The sequence below is a fragment of the Monodelphis domestica genome, chromosome 6, assembly GCF_027887165.1.
Source record: "Monodelphis domestica isolate mMonDom1 chromosome 6, mMonDom1.pri, whole genome shotgun sequence".
NCBI classification, from domain to species: Eukaryota; Metazoa; Chordata; class Mammalia; order Didelphimorphia; family Didelphidae; genus Monodelphis; species Monodelphis domestica.
In genome coordinates this window covers 109,491,205-109,508,994 of record NC_077232.1, presented here as the reverse complement: position 1 = coordinate 109,508,994, position 17,790 = coordinate 109,491,205, and the positions used below count along the sequence as shown (strand labels likewise).

The following is a 17,790-nucleotide window of genomic DNA, read 5'->3' as shown; positions in this document are numbered from 1 at the left end:
AGTAATTCAAAGGTGAACTGTGAGCTTTAGAGAAGATACTCTTGTTCTCTTTCTCAAGTAAGGAGGTTTATTGGGAAGGACAATGATGGAAATTGAGGTGAGAGGGCTAGGGTTGTCCCTAGTCTATAAAGAGAGTTAGGAGGATTTTGGAAAAAAATGTCAGTCCTATCACAACTGTGACACAAAAGTTTGTCAGGAAGATGGGAGGACAACTGTTTAATCTTCTTTCTTCTTCCTTCAAACTCAGATCTCAAATATACAATTAGTTCTTCACACTCTAAGCCACCAACAAAAGTTAATTTCTTCTCAGCCTAGCTCCAGAAGCCCCCCAAAGGGTCCTTCAGCCTTAAGACAGAAGCTAACAGGGGTCCAGTTCAGAACTTCTTCCCCCTTCAGCCTGGCTTGACTCTCCAACTGTCTTTCCTGGGAACATTCCATTTGGAATGTTCACCTTGATTGGCAGATGAGGTCCCTCACTTTCTGTCTTGCATGCATGAAAATTTTCTCTTCCTTCATGACTCTTCCACATTTCCCAAGACACTGGCCCAGGTCAGACCCAGCACAAAATATCATCCAAAAAAGCCCTTGACTTTTCTGACCAAAGTGGCCTCCACTCCCCTCCTGAGGGCTTTCTTTGGGGGTCTGTGAGGCTCATTATTCAGGGTATAGTCTACTTGAAGCAAGGCCAATCTATGAGAAATAGGATTTACCCAACAGGTATATCTGCTAGTAGCTCTCCCTTTACTCCCAAGTCAATGAGATCAAAGAGGATTTTCTTCCTAAAAGGCACTCTTCTATGGCTGTTGCACCAAGGGCCACATTCTTTTCTCATAACCTCATCACAAGGTAGGTTGTGCAAAAATTATCTCTACTGATGAAGAAACCAAAGCTTAGAAAAGGGGGAACAATGTGAGTAAGAATACATAGACTAGTGGCCAATACACATGCCTGGTCCAAACCCATTTCTCTTTTACCTATATCATAAGAGCAATGAAATTCAGAAGAACTGGATTCAAATCCCCACTGGACCATTTGTTTGACCCTGGACAAATCTATCAGTTTCAGCTTCCACTTCTACAAAATGAGGGCACTGAGGATCTATAAAAGATTTTTCAGCTTGTAAATTCATTGCTCTTAAGAGGGATCTTTTAACCTTTGCCCACCTATCCAGCTATAGATTTAGATTTAGATATAGATTTATATAATTTAGATTATTCTAGGCATAACTATACCAACAGATATGCCATGGGGTGGTGAAACAGAATCTGGAGCTAAGCATAAAGCCACAATTCAAAAAGAATATATAAAAGGTATTCTTAAACAATATAATCTAACCCTCACTATCCAAACTCAACTTCTCCTTCTGGATAGAAACATTTTCCAGAGGAAAGACCACGTGAGTTTGAATCCCATTTTACTGCTGATAACCTGTGGAACCTTAATCACCTTCACCTCTGCAGGCACCAAAGGATTTGGATCAGACAGCTCTTTAGTTCTAATTCTCCAATCTTCTTTCCAATCTGAATTTGACTTCAACTTAGGATATACCTGACTGTGTTTCAATGATCCTTCCTACTCACATCCATTCCTCACTCATCCTCCCCTTCTCTTCACTAATCTAAAGTGTCCTTTCCAACCTAGCTCAAACCCTACCTCCTTCATTAGTCCATGCTGACCTCTCTCTCTTCTGAACCCCTTGGACAATTATCCTTACCACTACTTTGGACATTGACTTACAAGCTATCTTTACCAAATTATTTAAGTGTTTGATGAGATTATCTTCTCTCCCCAACTAGATTAGTTTACTTTTTTCAAGTAGGGACTACTCTGACTTTCTTTGATTAGACCCTTTAAGATCCAACACTGCTGCTTAGAACATAGTCCAAATAAATAGTAGAGCTTAGACTCCTTGTTTACAGTCTGTGGGATGTCTAAGTTGCTTACTTCAAAAAGAGTTCAAGAAGAGGGGCATCTGGGTGGCTCAGTGAATTGTATCAGACCTAGAGATGGGAGGTCCTAGGTTCAAATCTGGCCTCAGACACTTCACAGCTGTGTGACCCTGGGCAAGTCACTTGACCCCCATTGCCTAGCCCTTACCACTCTTCTGCCTTGGAGCCAATACATAGTATTGACTCTAAGACGGAAGGTATGGGTTATTTTTTAAAAAAGAGTTCAAGAAGAAACTACAATACTACCCTACAGACCCCTTGCTTTCCCAGCATGCACAAGGTTTCAGGTAAGAACTAGAAATTCTTGTCTCTAGACACATTGGCAGAAGTTAGAGGAAAAAAATAATTTTCCATGGTTCTTCTGGTTTCATCCCTGGAAGGGATTTCCACCTCCTCTCCCCATTTAAGAGAGCATTAATCTTTCTAGGAAATGGCTATATCAGATGAAACCTGCTGTTAACAAAGCCTCTACTGTTTCAGATATCTTAATGAACATTGGATCAGCAGGAGAGAAAATTACTTCTGCTTTTCCCATATCATATGACCTGCTGGTAGTAAGACATAAATGTTGTTGATTGACTGCCTGATGGACCATACAAGCTGCTGAAGCTACATATTCGGTGTCAGATACTTGGGAAACTTCCTTCTCAATTCTTAGACTCAGTAAAATCAAAATTGAAAAAGTGCCCCACTTGCCTCCCCCCAAAAGAAATTAAGAAATTTAGCTGGAGAAATTTAGATCAGATTAGTAAAAATCAGAGACATCCAACTCGTCTTGCTAGTGCCACACATAAATTTTAATTAGATTAAACTTCCCCATGGCAAAATGATGCTGTTTGCTGTTGGGAGTCATGAATATTTGCAAAAAATCTCTCAATTCCTTAAATGAAAGGAACTGCATACATGTATATGGGAGCAGGCATATTTGGGGGCAGGGGATGCTGTGGTCTACTAGGAGTCGAAAAGCCAGGGTTCTAATTCCAGTTCTACCACTTCTTCCTTGACTGTTTCTATTTACCCTTTTAGTGCCAGGGGAGAATAATATTAATAAGCTACAGAATAGGACTGCTATAGGGACAAATTCATAATTATCACAGCATTTGAAAAGCATAAAGTTCTATACTAATGAATAATAATGATGTCCATTGGATTATGTACCAGTTTCCTTGATAATTATTTATCTCACAACAAGATGAACTACAACTTTTCCATCTATAAACCAGGAATAATAATAATAATTACACTATCTGCTCAATGGGATAATCAGTGAGCGAGACTATGGGAAAAGATGTCATCAGTATTAAAGCAGCATATGAATATAACCATAATCATTATTGGTATTAGAAGATAATACCATTAAAACATACTACTGTTATGTAGCATTCCTAGGAGTAGAAGTATTTCAGTGATTTAGCAACTCAAATTCAATCAATAAACACTTATTAAATTCTTATTATGTGCCAGTCTCTGCGCTATGTCAGTTGTCCAAAATATGGATTCTCCCTTTCTCTTTTCTTTTCCTTTTTTTTTCCTTCTCACCTGCTTTTGCCTGTGAAAAATTCCTCGTGTGGAAATTTTCCTCTCCCATGGCACAAATCTGCCAAGAAAACCCCAAATGGGGGTCACAAAGAGTCTTAAAAGACTGAACGATAAGATGTGCTTGTAAGGCTAAGAGATTATGTGTCTAGCCTATGGCCACAAAAGATGTACATGTCAGAGAAATAACTTGAATCTATATCTTCTGACTCCAAATCTAGCCTATATACCCTACCTAAGAACCCATTTTCATTTATCTACTTAATGTCTTTCTCCTAGGAAACAGAAATGGCTAACTGACCAACTTTCATCTGAATAAAAGACGGGTATATAGAAAAATATCACAGAGTTTGAGAAAAGTCTGGTCTTAGAGACAGGCTTTCACCTAGCACCTTCCCCACTAGGCAGCCCAGAACTATACAAGGAGAGACTGGCAACCCCTAATTTCTGGACATGAGGCAGAGTTCACTTTTGATTAAGATCAGAGCAGACAGGATAACTTCTTTGATGTAAAACTCCTCACTGGAGCAATAAACTTAATTGTAAATGATCCTAAAGGAGAACCTTGACTAGCAATTATTGTCATAGGAGTTTGCTGGCAATACTAGCAAAAACAACCAGCTTTATCAGTTAGATGGAAACTGAGTTATGTCAACAGATATCTGGAGAATATGGTTTTATGGCTTTTCCATAATAGATATGAGAAAAGTTATCAATCTGATAACGTGATATCTAGCCCATTTTTCCACGAAAACTCACAGTTCTTAACTCCACCCTCTCTGACCATGTACCTTTAATCAATCATTTTATTCAGTGCCACAAAATATACTGCCCCGTGACCCAGTAAAGTTAATTAGTCATGGGCCTCTCCCTCAGGAATCACAGACTCTCAGAATTAGAAAAGTCCTGTAAGGTCATCTAGCCTAATTTATGTCTCATTAATGAAATGCAAAATGGGAATCACAGAATGTCAAAGCTGAAAGGACCTTAGAAAGCATAGTGTCAAACCCCTTTTCTTTATGGCGTTAGGAACTGTGTCTCAGCATGGTGAAGGGTCTTATCTAAGGTCCTTAACTAGTTAGAACTGGAATTTGAACTTTGTTTTCCTGAACCCCAATGCTTATATAATTACTGCCTAGTTATGGTTATGAAGTTATGAGGAAAGCTATTTGTAAGCTTTTGAGCCATATAATTTTACTTCAACCAGAAGTATTGTTGTAAAATAGGAATTGTTTTAAAAAATAAAATAGGATAGGACAAAGTTGAGACAGCTAGGTGCCTTAAATATAATGTCCAGTCCATTAAAGATGAGCATTAAAAAATCACTCTGATTAATTCAGAAGAACAAACGTGCAATGACAAAATCTCAGGTATAGTAGAAGACACAAGGCTGAGTCTTCCTGCAATCCTTCAAAAGAAGACCACAGCCTTTCTGCTCTATAGATATATGGCCAGCCCTTAAGCTTCATAGAGTCTGTGTGGTCCACCTGACCCAATTGTCCCCTTTATCATTAAATCCTATCCATGGTCCTGAGTTGTTTCATTACAGGATCCCAGGATTGAGAACCAGAAGGAACACTTAAAATCTGTGTCCTGAATTACTTTGCCCTTTGTTGTGGTGGTAGTTGTTGTTGCTTAGTCATTTCAATTCTTTGTGCCCCTGTGGACCACCAATCCCTTCCATAAAGTTTTCTTGGCAGAGAAACTGGAGTGCTTTGCCATTTCCTTCTCTAGTGGCAAACAGAGATCAAGTTATTTGCCCAAGGTCAAAATAGATAGGAAGTTTCTGAGGCTGGAGTCTTCCTGACTCCACACCCAGGGCTCTATCTATCTACTACTCCACCTAGCTGCCTCAATTTTGTCCTATCCTAATTTATTTATTTTTTTACTTTTACTTTCTGTCTTAGTAAAACTCTAAGGCAAAAGGGCAAGGGCTTGATCAACAGAATTGAGTGGTTTACCCAGCATCACACAACTAGGAAGTATCTGAAGCCAGATATGAACCCAGGTCATCTGACTCTAGGACTGGTACTCTATCCACTGGGCCATCTAGCTGCTCATACTATCCTATTTTAAGTTATTTTTCATAATATAATCTGCTAGAGAATTCTTTCGAAGATGGCAGAGTGAACAAAGTAGGACAGCCTAGATAGTGATTCCAACAAGGATGAAAAAAGTGCTCAGATTAAACCATGATCAAGAAGAAAGTACCATAGTTATATTTTGCCAGTCCCAGTCTGCACAGAGAGCCACAAGCTTGTGGGCACTAGAAAGGCGTCTAGACAAAAAAGCCATCAGCATTCTCCTCAGCTCAGATTAAATCCTACCTTCTCCATGTAGCCTTGAGAACTATTCCAGTGCATGATCGATCATCAATGCGAGTCAAGCCCCAAAACTCAACTTATAAAAGCTTTTCAGTTTGAGAACTGGGGCAAGTCAGGGAAGTCCAAGGGCAGCTAGGTAGCAGAATGGATAGAGAACTAAGCCAGGAGTCAGAAAGACTGATTTTCCTGTTTAAATCAAGCCTCAGATACTCAAGGCACAAACTCAGAAAAGAGAAAAACTATATAATATCTACAAGAAAATACCTGAAAGAAAATGATGGATTTACTACAAGCTCTACCGGAATTTCTAGAAAATATTAAACAACAGTTAAAGAATTAAAATTAGAGTATTATCAAGTTAGATAATATTTATAAAGTACTTACAACAGTGCCTGGCACAGGGTAGATGCTACACAAATTCTTATTCTTTTCCTTCCCTTCCCATTATAAATGAAATGAGACTCCTCAGACTGTTGTTCCTAAATACATAAAATAAAATACATGGCATTAAAAAAGAATATAGGAGCAGGTAGGTGGTTCAGAGGATAAAGAGCCAAATCTAGAGACGAGAAGTCCTGAATTCAAATATGCCTTCAGATATTTCCTAACTATGTGGCCCTGGGCAAGACACTTAACCCATAATATCATATCAGTTGTGCATAGCACTTTTACAAAAACTAATGTTCTAGGGCATAAAAAATTCACAAGTAAGCCTAGCCCCTATCACTCTTATGCCTTGGAACCAATACATAGTAGTGATTCTAAGAAGGAAGGTTAAGGGTTTAAAAAAAAAATCTGCCCTTTGATCCAGTCATAGCACTGCTATGAGATAATAAGGAAAAAGTCTTGTACAAGAATATTCATAGCTGTACTCTTTGTGGTGGCCAAAAATTGGATAATGAGGTGATGCCCTTCAATTGGGGAATGGCTGAACAAATTGTGGTATATGTTGGTGATGAAATTCTATTGTGCTAAAAGGAATGATAAAGTGGAGGAATTCCATGGAGACTGGAACAACCTCCAGGAAGTGATGCAGAGCGAGAGGAACAGAACTGGGAGAATGTTGTATTCAGAGACTGATACACTGTGGTACAATCGAATGTATAACTTGTATATAATAAGGAACCACAGAAACAAAAAGTTAAGGAGGCTAAATAACTTAATCTTAAAAAATGAATGTGTTTAAAAAAACAAATTATTGAAACAATAAATAATTTCATTAAAGAGAAAGATAATAATGAGGCAACATACCAAAACCCATGAGATACAACAAAAATAGAGGAAAATTTATATCTCTAAGTACTTATATTAATAAAATAGAGAAAGAAAAGATCAATGAATTTGTAATGCAATTAAAAAAACTAGAAAAAGAACAAATTTAAAATTCCATAATGAATGCCAAAGCAGAAATTCTAAAAATTAAAAGTGAGATCAATAAGATTGAATGTAAGAAAATCATTGAATTAAGAAGTAAATTAGGAATTAGTTTTATTATAAAAGCTGAACAAAATTGATAAACCATTGGTTAATTAAAATTTTTTTAAAACCCTTACCTTCTGTCTTGAGATCAATACTGTGTATTAGTTCCAAGGCAGAAGAGTGGTAAGGGCTAGGCAATGTGACTTTCCCAGGGTCACACAGCTGGGAGGTGTCTGAGGTCAGACTTGAACCTAGGATCTCCCATCTCTAGTCCTGGCTCTCAATCCACTGAGCTACCCAGCTACCCCTGGTTAATTAAATTTTTAAAGAGAGAAGAAAACCATATAACTAGCATTAAAGATGAAAAGGGTGAATTAATGAGTAAATCTAGGAGTTTTATTTAAAAATCAACAAAACTGATAAACAATTGGTTAACTTAATTTTAAAAAGAGAGGGAAGAAAATCAAATCACTAGCATTAAAGATGAAAAGGGTAAATATACCACCAATATAGATGAAATTGTTTTGCTCAATTATATGAAAACAAATTTAACAATGAAAGAGAAATAGAATATACAAAAAATAAACTGTCTAGACTATCAGAGCAAGAAATAGAATACCTAAATAAACCTATTTTAGAAAAAGAAATTGAACAAGCTCTAAATATACCTCCTAAAGAAAAAAAAACCCTGAGGACCAGATGGATTTTCAAATGAATTCTGGCAAACATTTATGGATCATCTAATTCCAATATTAAACAAATTATTTGAAATAAAAGGTTAAAAAAGAGTTTTACCAAATACTTTAATGAAATAAATATGGTGCTGATACCTAAACTAGAAAGAATAAAAGCAGAGAAAGAAAATTCTGAGCTAATTTCATTAATGAATATGGATGCAAAAATCTAAACAAAATACAAGCTAGGGGCCTATAACAATATGTCACAAAGATAATACATTGTGACCAAATATAATTTATTCCAGGAATGCAGGGATGGTTTAATATAAGGAAAACTATCAACCTAATTGATAATATCAATAACAAAAGTAATTTAAAAACCATATAATTATATCAATAGATGCAGAAAAAGCCTTTAGCAAAATACAACACAGTCTTATTAAAAATCACTGGAAAGCATAGATATAAATGGATTTTTTTTCTTAAAATGATACAAAGGAACTAGCTAAAGCCATCTGTAATGGGGAGAAGCTAGAAAACTTCCCATTAAGATCAGGAGTGAAACAAAGATGCCTGTTATCACCAATATTATTTAACATAGTATTAGAAATGCTAGCAATAGTGATTAGAAAAGAAAAATCAATCAAAGGAATCAGAATAAGCAAAGGGGTAATAAAACTATCTCAGTTTGCTAATGGCATGATGCTATTTTTGGAAAATCCTAGAAATTCAACTAAAAAGTTTGTTTTCAAACTATCAATTTTAGCAAAATATTAATAAAATACATATAAATCAGCATTTTAAAATATTATTGACAAAGATACTCCATTTAAAATAATACAAATAGAATAAAATACCTGCAAGTATTACTACCAAAACAGAAAGTACCTGAGCATAATTATAACACACTTTTTACATAAATAACATCAGATCTAAATAATTAGAGAAATATTAATTGTTCGTGGGCAGAACTAATATAATTAAAATGACAATCCTACCTAAACTAATCTAGCTATTCAGTCCCATCCCAATTAAATTACCAAAAAACTTTTTCAAGTTAGAAAAAGTAACAAAATTCATTTTCAAGAACAAAAGATTAGGAATATCATAGAAATTAATGGGAAAAAAAACATGAAGGTTTAGAAGTACCATATTTTAAATCATAGTTTAAAGCAGTAATTATCAAAACTTACTGGTTAAGAAATAGAAAGGTAGATCAGAAGAACAGAACAGACATACAAAAACCAGTCACAAAAGATTATAGTACTCTTTCTTGAATTTGACAAAATCATAGATCCAGGTTTGGGACATAAGAAGTCACTGCTGATAAAAATTGCTGGGATAACTTGGAACTAATCTGGCAAACACTAGATATAGACTAATATCTTACACCACTCATTAAGATAAGATCGAAATGGATACATGATCCAGACATAAAAGGAAATACCATAAGTACATTAGAATAGGTACTTATGGATAGAAGAAGAAATTTATGAGTCAGCAAGATATAGAGGGCATTGTGAAGTGTAAAATGGATAATTTTTAATACATTAAATTGAAAAGTTTTTCTAAAAATAAACCAAAGTCTGCCAAGTTAAGAAAGAAAGCAGAAAACTGGGGCAAGGGGTGAAGGAGGTAATAGACATACTCTCAGATAGAGGTCTGATATCTAAAATATATATAACTTTGTCAAATTTATAAGAATAAAAGCCATCCTCTAATTTACAAATGGGCAAAATATATGAAAAGACAATTTTCAAATGAAGAAATCAAAGCCACATAGAGGCATTTTTTTAAATACTCCAAATCACTACTGATTAGAGAAATGCAAACCAAAACAATTCTAAGAAATTGCCTCACACCCGCCAGACTGGCTAAAATAACAAAAGGGCAAAGTGGCATGTTGGAAGGAACGTGGTTGGGGGTCTAACTATTTGGAGATATTTTTGGAATTACACCCAGAGTTATAAAGCTGAGTATCTGTTTCCTAAGGAAATCAGGGAAAGAGGAAAAGAACTCATATGTTCCAAAATATTTATAGCAGCTCTCTTAGCAGTGACAAAGAATTGGAAACTGAGGGAATACCCATCAGTTGGGGAATGGCTGAAGAAATTGTGACATATGATTGTGATGGAATGCCACTTCACCATAAGAAATGATGAACACACTGATTTTTTTTTCACTGGAAAGAACAATATGAAATAATGAACAGTGAAATGAGTAGAACCAGGAGGACATTATACACAGTCACAGAATTGATGCTGGAAGAATAAACTGTGAATGCTATCCCCAGAAAGTGAACTGAAAGGTGAAACATGAAAAACTTAATTTATATGTATATGTTGCCTGCCTTGGGGATATGCTTTGAGATGCAAGGAGGTTGGGGGAAGAGCTGGAACACTTGTGGATGGGATTTATTATGTAGATATGAAGAAAAGTAAGCTAAACATGTCTGAGATTTGTGGTTTCATTTGTGTACTAACTTCTTTTTTTATATGTGGAAATGCTTGTTTTGATTGGTTTTATAAAATTTGGAATAAAACAAATTTAGATGGAATAGATGAATATTTTTTTCAAATATTTCTAGATGAACAAAAGAAGAAATTTAGAATTGGAATAGTCTAAGTTCAGAAAAAAGGAATTAAACAAGCCATAAACTCTCAAAGGAAAAAAAACTACAACTAGATGAATTTTCAAATTAATTATTTAAAATATTCAAAGGATAATGAATTCTAATAGTAATAAATAATATAAATATAGGAAATATGTATAATGGCAGGAAAAAATATGTAATTCTTTCTATGATAGAAATATGGTTTTGATATTTAAACCGGGAAAAGATAAGATAACTTACATTATAGACCAATGTCCCTAATTAATACAAAAATTTTAATGAAATATTAATGAAGAGTCTATAACAACGCATTACCAAAATATTGTATACTATGACCTTTATACCAACTAGGCTTTATACCAACAATGCAATACCAAGAATTATAATATAATACTAAGAAAACAACATCAATGAAACTGTCAAGATAACTGAACATTGTTAATTTAAAAGAACCCTAAAAATCAAATTATAAAAGCAGAAAATGCTTCCAATAAAATACAGCACCCATTTCTATTTCAAAAAACACCTCTAAAGGAAGCCTCCACACTCTTAGACCTCTAGTCCCACCTAGGTTCTCTGATAAAATTAACTAGAGACCTCCTGCCCCATCAAAATGGTCTGATGAGATTAACTACAAAGTAACTTTCCTACTGGAATAGTCCTGATATTTGGTGACACCAAGATTAACAAATTACAAACCCAAACAGCAAGGTTAACAAGTTGCAACCCCAAGGTTAAGACATTCTCCCCCTAAATCACCAGACATCCTGTTCCTATTTCTCACTTTCCCAAATAAGGAAAGTGGCTGAGGAGCCTCACCTGATATTGTCATTTCACTGCCTGTTTTATATCTGTGTAAAATCCTATATATGTGTGTATTTCTGTTGTGCCAACTTGACAGCCACTTGGCAACTGCACATGAGCTGTTGCTCATTAAACTTTGTATCTTCTAACATACACACACACAGAGAGAGAGAGAGAGAGAGAGAGAGCATTCAATAGTAAATAGTGTCTTTCTAAAATTAAGAACCAGCATTATACCCAATGGAAATAAACTGTAGCTTTTCTAATAGAGTTAGATAGAAAACAAACATGTCTGTTAGCACAACTACTATTTGATATAGGGCTAGAAAATGCTAACTATAACAATAAGACAAGAAATTGAGAAAATAAGAAAGGAAACTTTTTTTTATTTTTGCAGATGATATGATGGTTTACTTAGAGACCTCTGCTGAGTGACTAAAAAATTAACTGAAATGATAACTTCACTAAATTTTTCAGGGCACAAAATAAAGCGACAGCATTTATATTACTAACAAATCCAAGCAGGAAGGGATAGAAAGAGAAATTCCACTTAAACAAAATATTCAGGAGTACACTGGTACCTTGACACACAAGTTTAATTCATTCCAGTCCCAAAAAAAGACACACAAATTTTTTGTTTTATATGCTTTTAAATACAAAAATATATTTTATTTAAAAAAATAAATATATTTATAAATTAATGAGAAAAATGTAAAGAAATAAACATGCTTATGAAATGTGATTTACCTTCAAGGTCAGGCAAATATGCTGGCAGAGAAGGTTTTCATTTCACGTGCTATCTTAATATAACTTACACTCTACACACATAATGCTACATTTAAATGCAAAATTGACCTTATGCATTACTTATGATACTTTATTGATAAACTTAATTGCCATTTTTTTACTTTACTGAATTATCATCATTTTCTTCATTGAATTTTGGCTATTTTGCTACCCTTTCCTCCATTTCACTTAGAGGTTGTTTCAGCAAAATTCTTTACATGAAAGTCTGTTTCTTCCTCACTTTCAGAATGTTTCAATAATGTGTGAAACAAGTGTTATTACACAGCTCCAACACATGACCAGTTGCAACTTTTATGGGTGTGTCTTTTCAATAAACTGTTTAATTTTTTCCCAAATCATCAATGTTTCCTGAATCTCACTTGTATTGATTTCCTCATCTACCATGGACACCTCCCCACTAATTTCCTACAAAACCTCCATATGCTGCTGCTTCTACTGCTGCTGTTATAACTCCTTCAATTCCTCCTTTGTCAAGACCCATGGTTAAAAGTTAAGAAATGTTCCCCAAAAACTGATAATAAAGGCAAAAATAAAGAAGAAAACAAAGTAATTCAATACAGATACTCATGTGGCCAGATAAACACTGAGCTAAATGAGACAGCCTCATGTAACTTGTGAAACTGAACATTAGGCAGGCTATCTAATGGAGGGTGGTAGAAGCTCATGATTCAAATATCTACTCATGACTTAAAGCAAAAAATACTGATCGTGACTGCTCGTATCTCAAATTGCTCATGACTTAAGGTGCTTGTGTATCAAGGTACCACTTGATGAAGTGAATGTAAATGAAGATTTTGAGAAGTAACAAATGCATCTGCAAAAAGAAAAGGAGCTCAGAACTTGGTGAAATTGAGATGGAGAGAGTTCCCATGGAACCTTGGGAAAAAGCAGTTAAGCAGCTTGAGCTGGCTGAAAGGAATTCCTTCTCTGGCTGTTGAACCAGAAGGTGGAAGACAGACTATTCTCTAACTATTGCTTGATCCATAAGACTGTCTGCTGAAAAGACTTTTGGGTTTTAGTCCAAAAGAAACCTGTCAACATTTGCTGTCAATATCTCCCCTTACGGAAAGATAACTTTGTTTCCTGAATTTTGAATATATCTTGAAATCTTCAATCAACAGGATAACTTAGAAATTTAGGGAGACCTAATTTCCTCTCATCCCTCCCCTCTCCTTTTCCTCCTCTACCCAAAGAATAAAAGACCTTTTATTTGAAGGATTTGATTTGTGGGATTGGGTTATTAGGGGAAATCTTCAAGCTTAATATCATTGAGGAGAATATTTCAAAGACAGTTAAAAAGAAACAGGGGCCCAAGATCCAGCTTTTTCCCTGGCTTGCTTCCTGGTGTTACCTCTCTGACATTTCCCCACTTCCATAATTCCTACTACACACTGTATACCTACCAAGACAGGAATTATATGACTGAAACTACAAAATACTCTATAGAAATATAGAAATATATATATATATAATATAGAAAAATATAGAAATAGAAAATACAAAATACTCTATAGAAACACAGAAATAACTGGAAAGATATTAATTGCTCATGTTTGGGCTATGCCAATAGAGTTAAAATGACAGTACTTAATTGATTTGTTCATTCAGGGCCATGCCAATCAAACTCAAAGTATTACATTAGAAAACTAGAAAATATAACAAAATTCATATGTAAAAACAAAATGTCCTTATTCTCAAGGGAAATAATGAAAAATAACAGGATTGTTTTAATTTGCATTTCTTTAATCAATAGTAATTTAGCACATTTTTATATGATTATAGATAGCTTTGATTTTTTCATCTGAAAACTACCTGTTCATATTCTTTGACAATTTGCCAAGTGGGGAATGACTTGTGCTCTTATAAATTTGACTCAATTCTTTATATATTTGAGGAACTGAGACTTTTATCAGAAAAATGTGTTGTTAAAAATTCTTCTCAGTGAATGAAATGCTAGAAAAATTAGAGTTAATAGATATCTGGAGAAAACTGAATAGGAATAAAAAGGAATATACCTTCTTCTAAACAATACATGGTACATATACAAAGATCAACCATGTATTGGGGCATAGAAATATTGCAAACAAATGCAGAAAAGAAGAAATAATAAATGCAACTTTTCCAGATCATAATATGATAAAAATTATACTTAACAAGAATCCATGGAAAGGCAAATTTAAAATTAATTGGAAATGAGATAATCTAATTCTTCAAAACTGGTGAGCCAAAAAATAAATCATAGAAACAATTACAGACTTCATTAAAGAGAATGACAATGAGGAGACATCATATCAAAATCTGTGGGATATAGCCAAACCAAAGCAATACTCAGGGGAAATTTTATATCTCTGAGTGCCTATAGCAACAAAATGGAGAGGGAGGAGATCAATAAATTGGGCTTGTAACTTAAAAAATTAGAAAAAGAACAAATTTAAAATCCTCAGATAAAAACTAAATTGGAAATCCTAAAAATTAAAGGAGAAATTAATAAAATTGAAAGTAAAAGAACTATGGAACTAATAAAAATTCTTCCCAGTTTGTTTTATCGCTTCTAATCTTGGTTGCATTGGTTTTGTTTCTACAAACCTTTTAAAATTTAATATAATCAAAATGTTTCATTTTACATTTCATTCTATGTATTCTCCATCTTCTTTTCCCCTGTGGTTCCTGCTTTTTCTCTCTCCTTTCACTGTTTCCCTCCTCACAAGTGTCTATTTCTAACTACTATCTCCCCCACTTTCTAAGTATGAGTGTTATTCTCTCTCTGAGCCAATACTGAAAACAGTAAGGTTCAAGCATTGCCTAGTATCACCTTTATCCTCCCTTTCACTTTAATACCTTTTTTTGTACCTCTTCAGCTGAGTTAATTTACCCTATTCTACCTCTTCCTCCCCTCCTTATCAGTACAATGTTCTTTTTCAGCACTTGTTTTTTTTTCAATTTTGTATATCATGTCATTATAGTCAACTTATTCCCACACCCTCTGTCTATGTATACTCTTTCTAACTACACTAATTATAAAATTCTTAAGGGTTACAAGTATCTTTTCCTTCTACCTTCAGATCTATTTTTGGTGTTGGCAAATTTCAGTTCTTCCAAGGTAGTCCGATGGTCTGTGGGATGAGAGCAGAGCTGATTCCCAATGCTGGTTTAATTTCTTTCAGGGCCTGCTATTGGTTTGCAAGGCCAGGCATACTGTTGACCTCATGAAGCTGTACCCTAGTCAGGTGCCTTAGGGGGTTGTTCTGCGCTCAGAAATTTGAGAAGTAGGTGCAGGGAATGTTCTACTGTTGGTTTAGTCAGGGTCTTCTTGCTACTATCCTGGACCCAGGTTCAGAACCTTGAGCAGTGGGAGGAGGGGGAGCCTCCTTGTTGTCCTAAACTATTGGGGTGGCCTTGCTCTTACCCTAAAGAAAAAGAACTTCTCTCCCTGCCTTCCAAATTGTCTTCTGCAGGAAGATTCACACTGTCCCCTCCTGCCTTTTTTCTTATTCTGCCATCCTGGTATCTATTTTGAAGCTTCATTTTAAGGTCGGTTGGAGAGGATTTTCAAAGAGATTTGGATGACTCCTGACTCTACTCTCTCATCTTGGCTCTGTTCTCCATTAAAGCATTTTTAAAAGCACAGAAGGAATTTCTAAAGGAGACAGAGACATGCAGGACAGCTTTAAAAGTAACATCCTGAATTTACTGGATACTTTCTTCTAAAGAAAGTTGCATGCAATAGATATTTTAAGTTTAACATGTAATCCCCTTTTCCTTTATAATTAAAAAAAAATTTTTTTTAAACCCTTACCTTCCATCTTGGAGTCAATGCTGTATATTGGCTCCAAGGCAGAAGAGTGGTAAAGGCTAGGCAATGGGGGCTAAGTGACTTGCCCTGGGTCACACAGCTGGGAAGTGTCTGAGACCAGATTTGAACCTTAGACCTCCTGTCTCTAGACCTGACTCTCAATCCACTGAGCCACACAGCTGCCCCCTCCTTTATAATTTTTAAGTGGAAATGTTCATCTTTTGGGTGTTTATTAGGTTCAGAATAAAATTTAAATCTTAAATTTTAAAATACCTTCTATGAAGCAATTCAAATTGAGGAAAGCACACTGAAGAAAACAACCCGCACAAGGATTATGATAATGTAAATCACAGATCTTATTACTTAAAATGAATGATATTAGTTCCAGTTAATAGAGGATAAAACATGTCCTCTTAGAGAGGTGGGGGGCTACAAAGGCAGAACATGGAATATCTACTGGCAAGATTGCTTCCTTTTCCAGTTAATCTGCTTAATTATGTTTCTCTATCCAAAGGAGGTGTTTTCAGTAGAGTGAGGGGGACAATACATTACAAAATAGCTGTGATCGTTTAAAAGTTATCAATGGAAGATGAAAAACAGACAGAAAAAGTCAATTTCTCAGGAGAGGATTACCTCAACAATAAATATATACTGAATATATAACATGTGTCAAGTCATGTTCTTGATATCTTGAAATGCAAAAAAGTAAGAGTCATGGCCCTTGCCCACAAGGAATTTATATTCTGTTTCAAAAAGATAGACACACCTGAAATGATTAAGAAACAAGACAGTATATCATATCACCATTATCTATTAACAAAGTAAAGTGCTAACTGGTCAGGACAATTAGAGATGTACTACCTGTAAAAAAGAAATGAACTGAATGGTAGTTAGCATAAATCTAAAAGACAATTAGAGAAGGAAGAGATTTTGGTGGGCTAGAATAGCACAAGAAAGCTAAAGAGAACTGTGACTGGTCTTTGAAGGATATGCCTCCACCTGGTATTCCTCAATAGTAAGCCAGGAACACAAAGAATTTGGATTGATGTGGGTTGCAGAATTTTGAGGGTCATTCTATCCCTAAAAGAAACACAAGAACAAACACAAGGCAGTAAGAGTGAGTCTGGCTTCAAAACAAAAAGAAAAAAGATTTTCCCCTTGCTACCTAGTGAAATGTGCCTTTGATCTTTCCTTGTTCCTGCTAAAGGCACTCATAAAATTCCCCTCCTTCTCAAGAGCTGACAGCCTTTCTAGGGCCTTTAGCAAAGTAAACACTGCCCAGTTGCCAATGGCAGAACCCCATAAGGAACCCCAGGCAGGGCAAAGAGGGGTCACCACTGTGGGAACCACTTCCTGCTTGTTTCTTTGGGCATGGAGCTTACAATAAAACAATAGCCCTTTGAGAATTTTCAACCATCAGAACTATCTAACAAACCTTTGTACAAACCCCTCCAGGGAAAAAAAGGCATTGAGGTATACAGTGGGTGTTGGACAAAGCTCTGGCACTTACTTGCTCTGATACCTTGGGCAAGTCATCACTTTTCTGAGCTTCCTTTTCCTTATCTGTAAAATGGAAGTACCAATAAAAGTCACTACAGGCTGCTGTTCTTAACACTTCAGTTCCAGTGCCTTCCCTATATTAATTATTTTCTATTTGTGCTGTATGTAGCTTGCTTTATATATTTTGTTTGCATGTTGTCTTTCCTATTAGAGTGTAAGCTTCCTGAAGGCAGGTCTTTTGCTCCTTTTTTTATATTCCCAGTGTTTAACAAAGTACCTGGCACACAGTAGCTGCTTAATAAATGTTTAATCAATGAAAAAGCATGGATTAGTTGATTGACTGAACTAGGGTGAGGCCATGGTAATA

General features: G+C 35.3%; 1 protein-coding gene across 3 annotated transcripts in view; it reads right to left on the bottom strand.

The window, feature by feature from the left end:
* The window catches only part of SLC34A2 (solute carrier family 34 member 2), a 231,225-nt gene that overhangs the window by 133,859 nt on the left and 79,576 nt on the right, over window positions 1-17,790 (bottom strand). Inside the window, exon 2 of one of the 3 annotated variants that reach the window (XM_056802482.1) lies at window positions 6,194-6,288. The exons of the other annotated variants lie outside the window; for them this stretch is intronic. The gene's annotated coding sequence lies outside the window, so the exon portion shown is untranslated. The remainder of the gene's footprint in view (window positions 1-6,193; window positions 6,289-17,790) is intronic. 3 annotated transcript variants of the gene reach the window in all.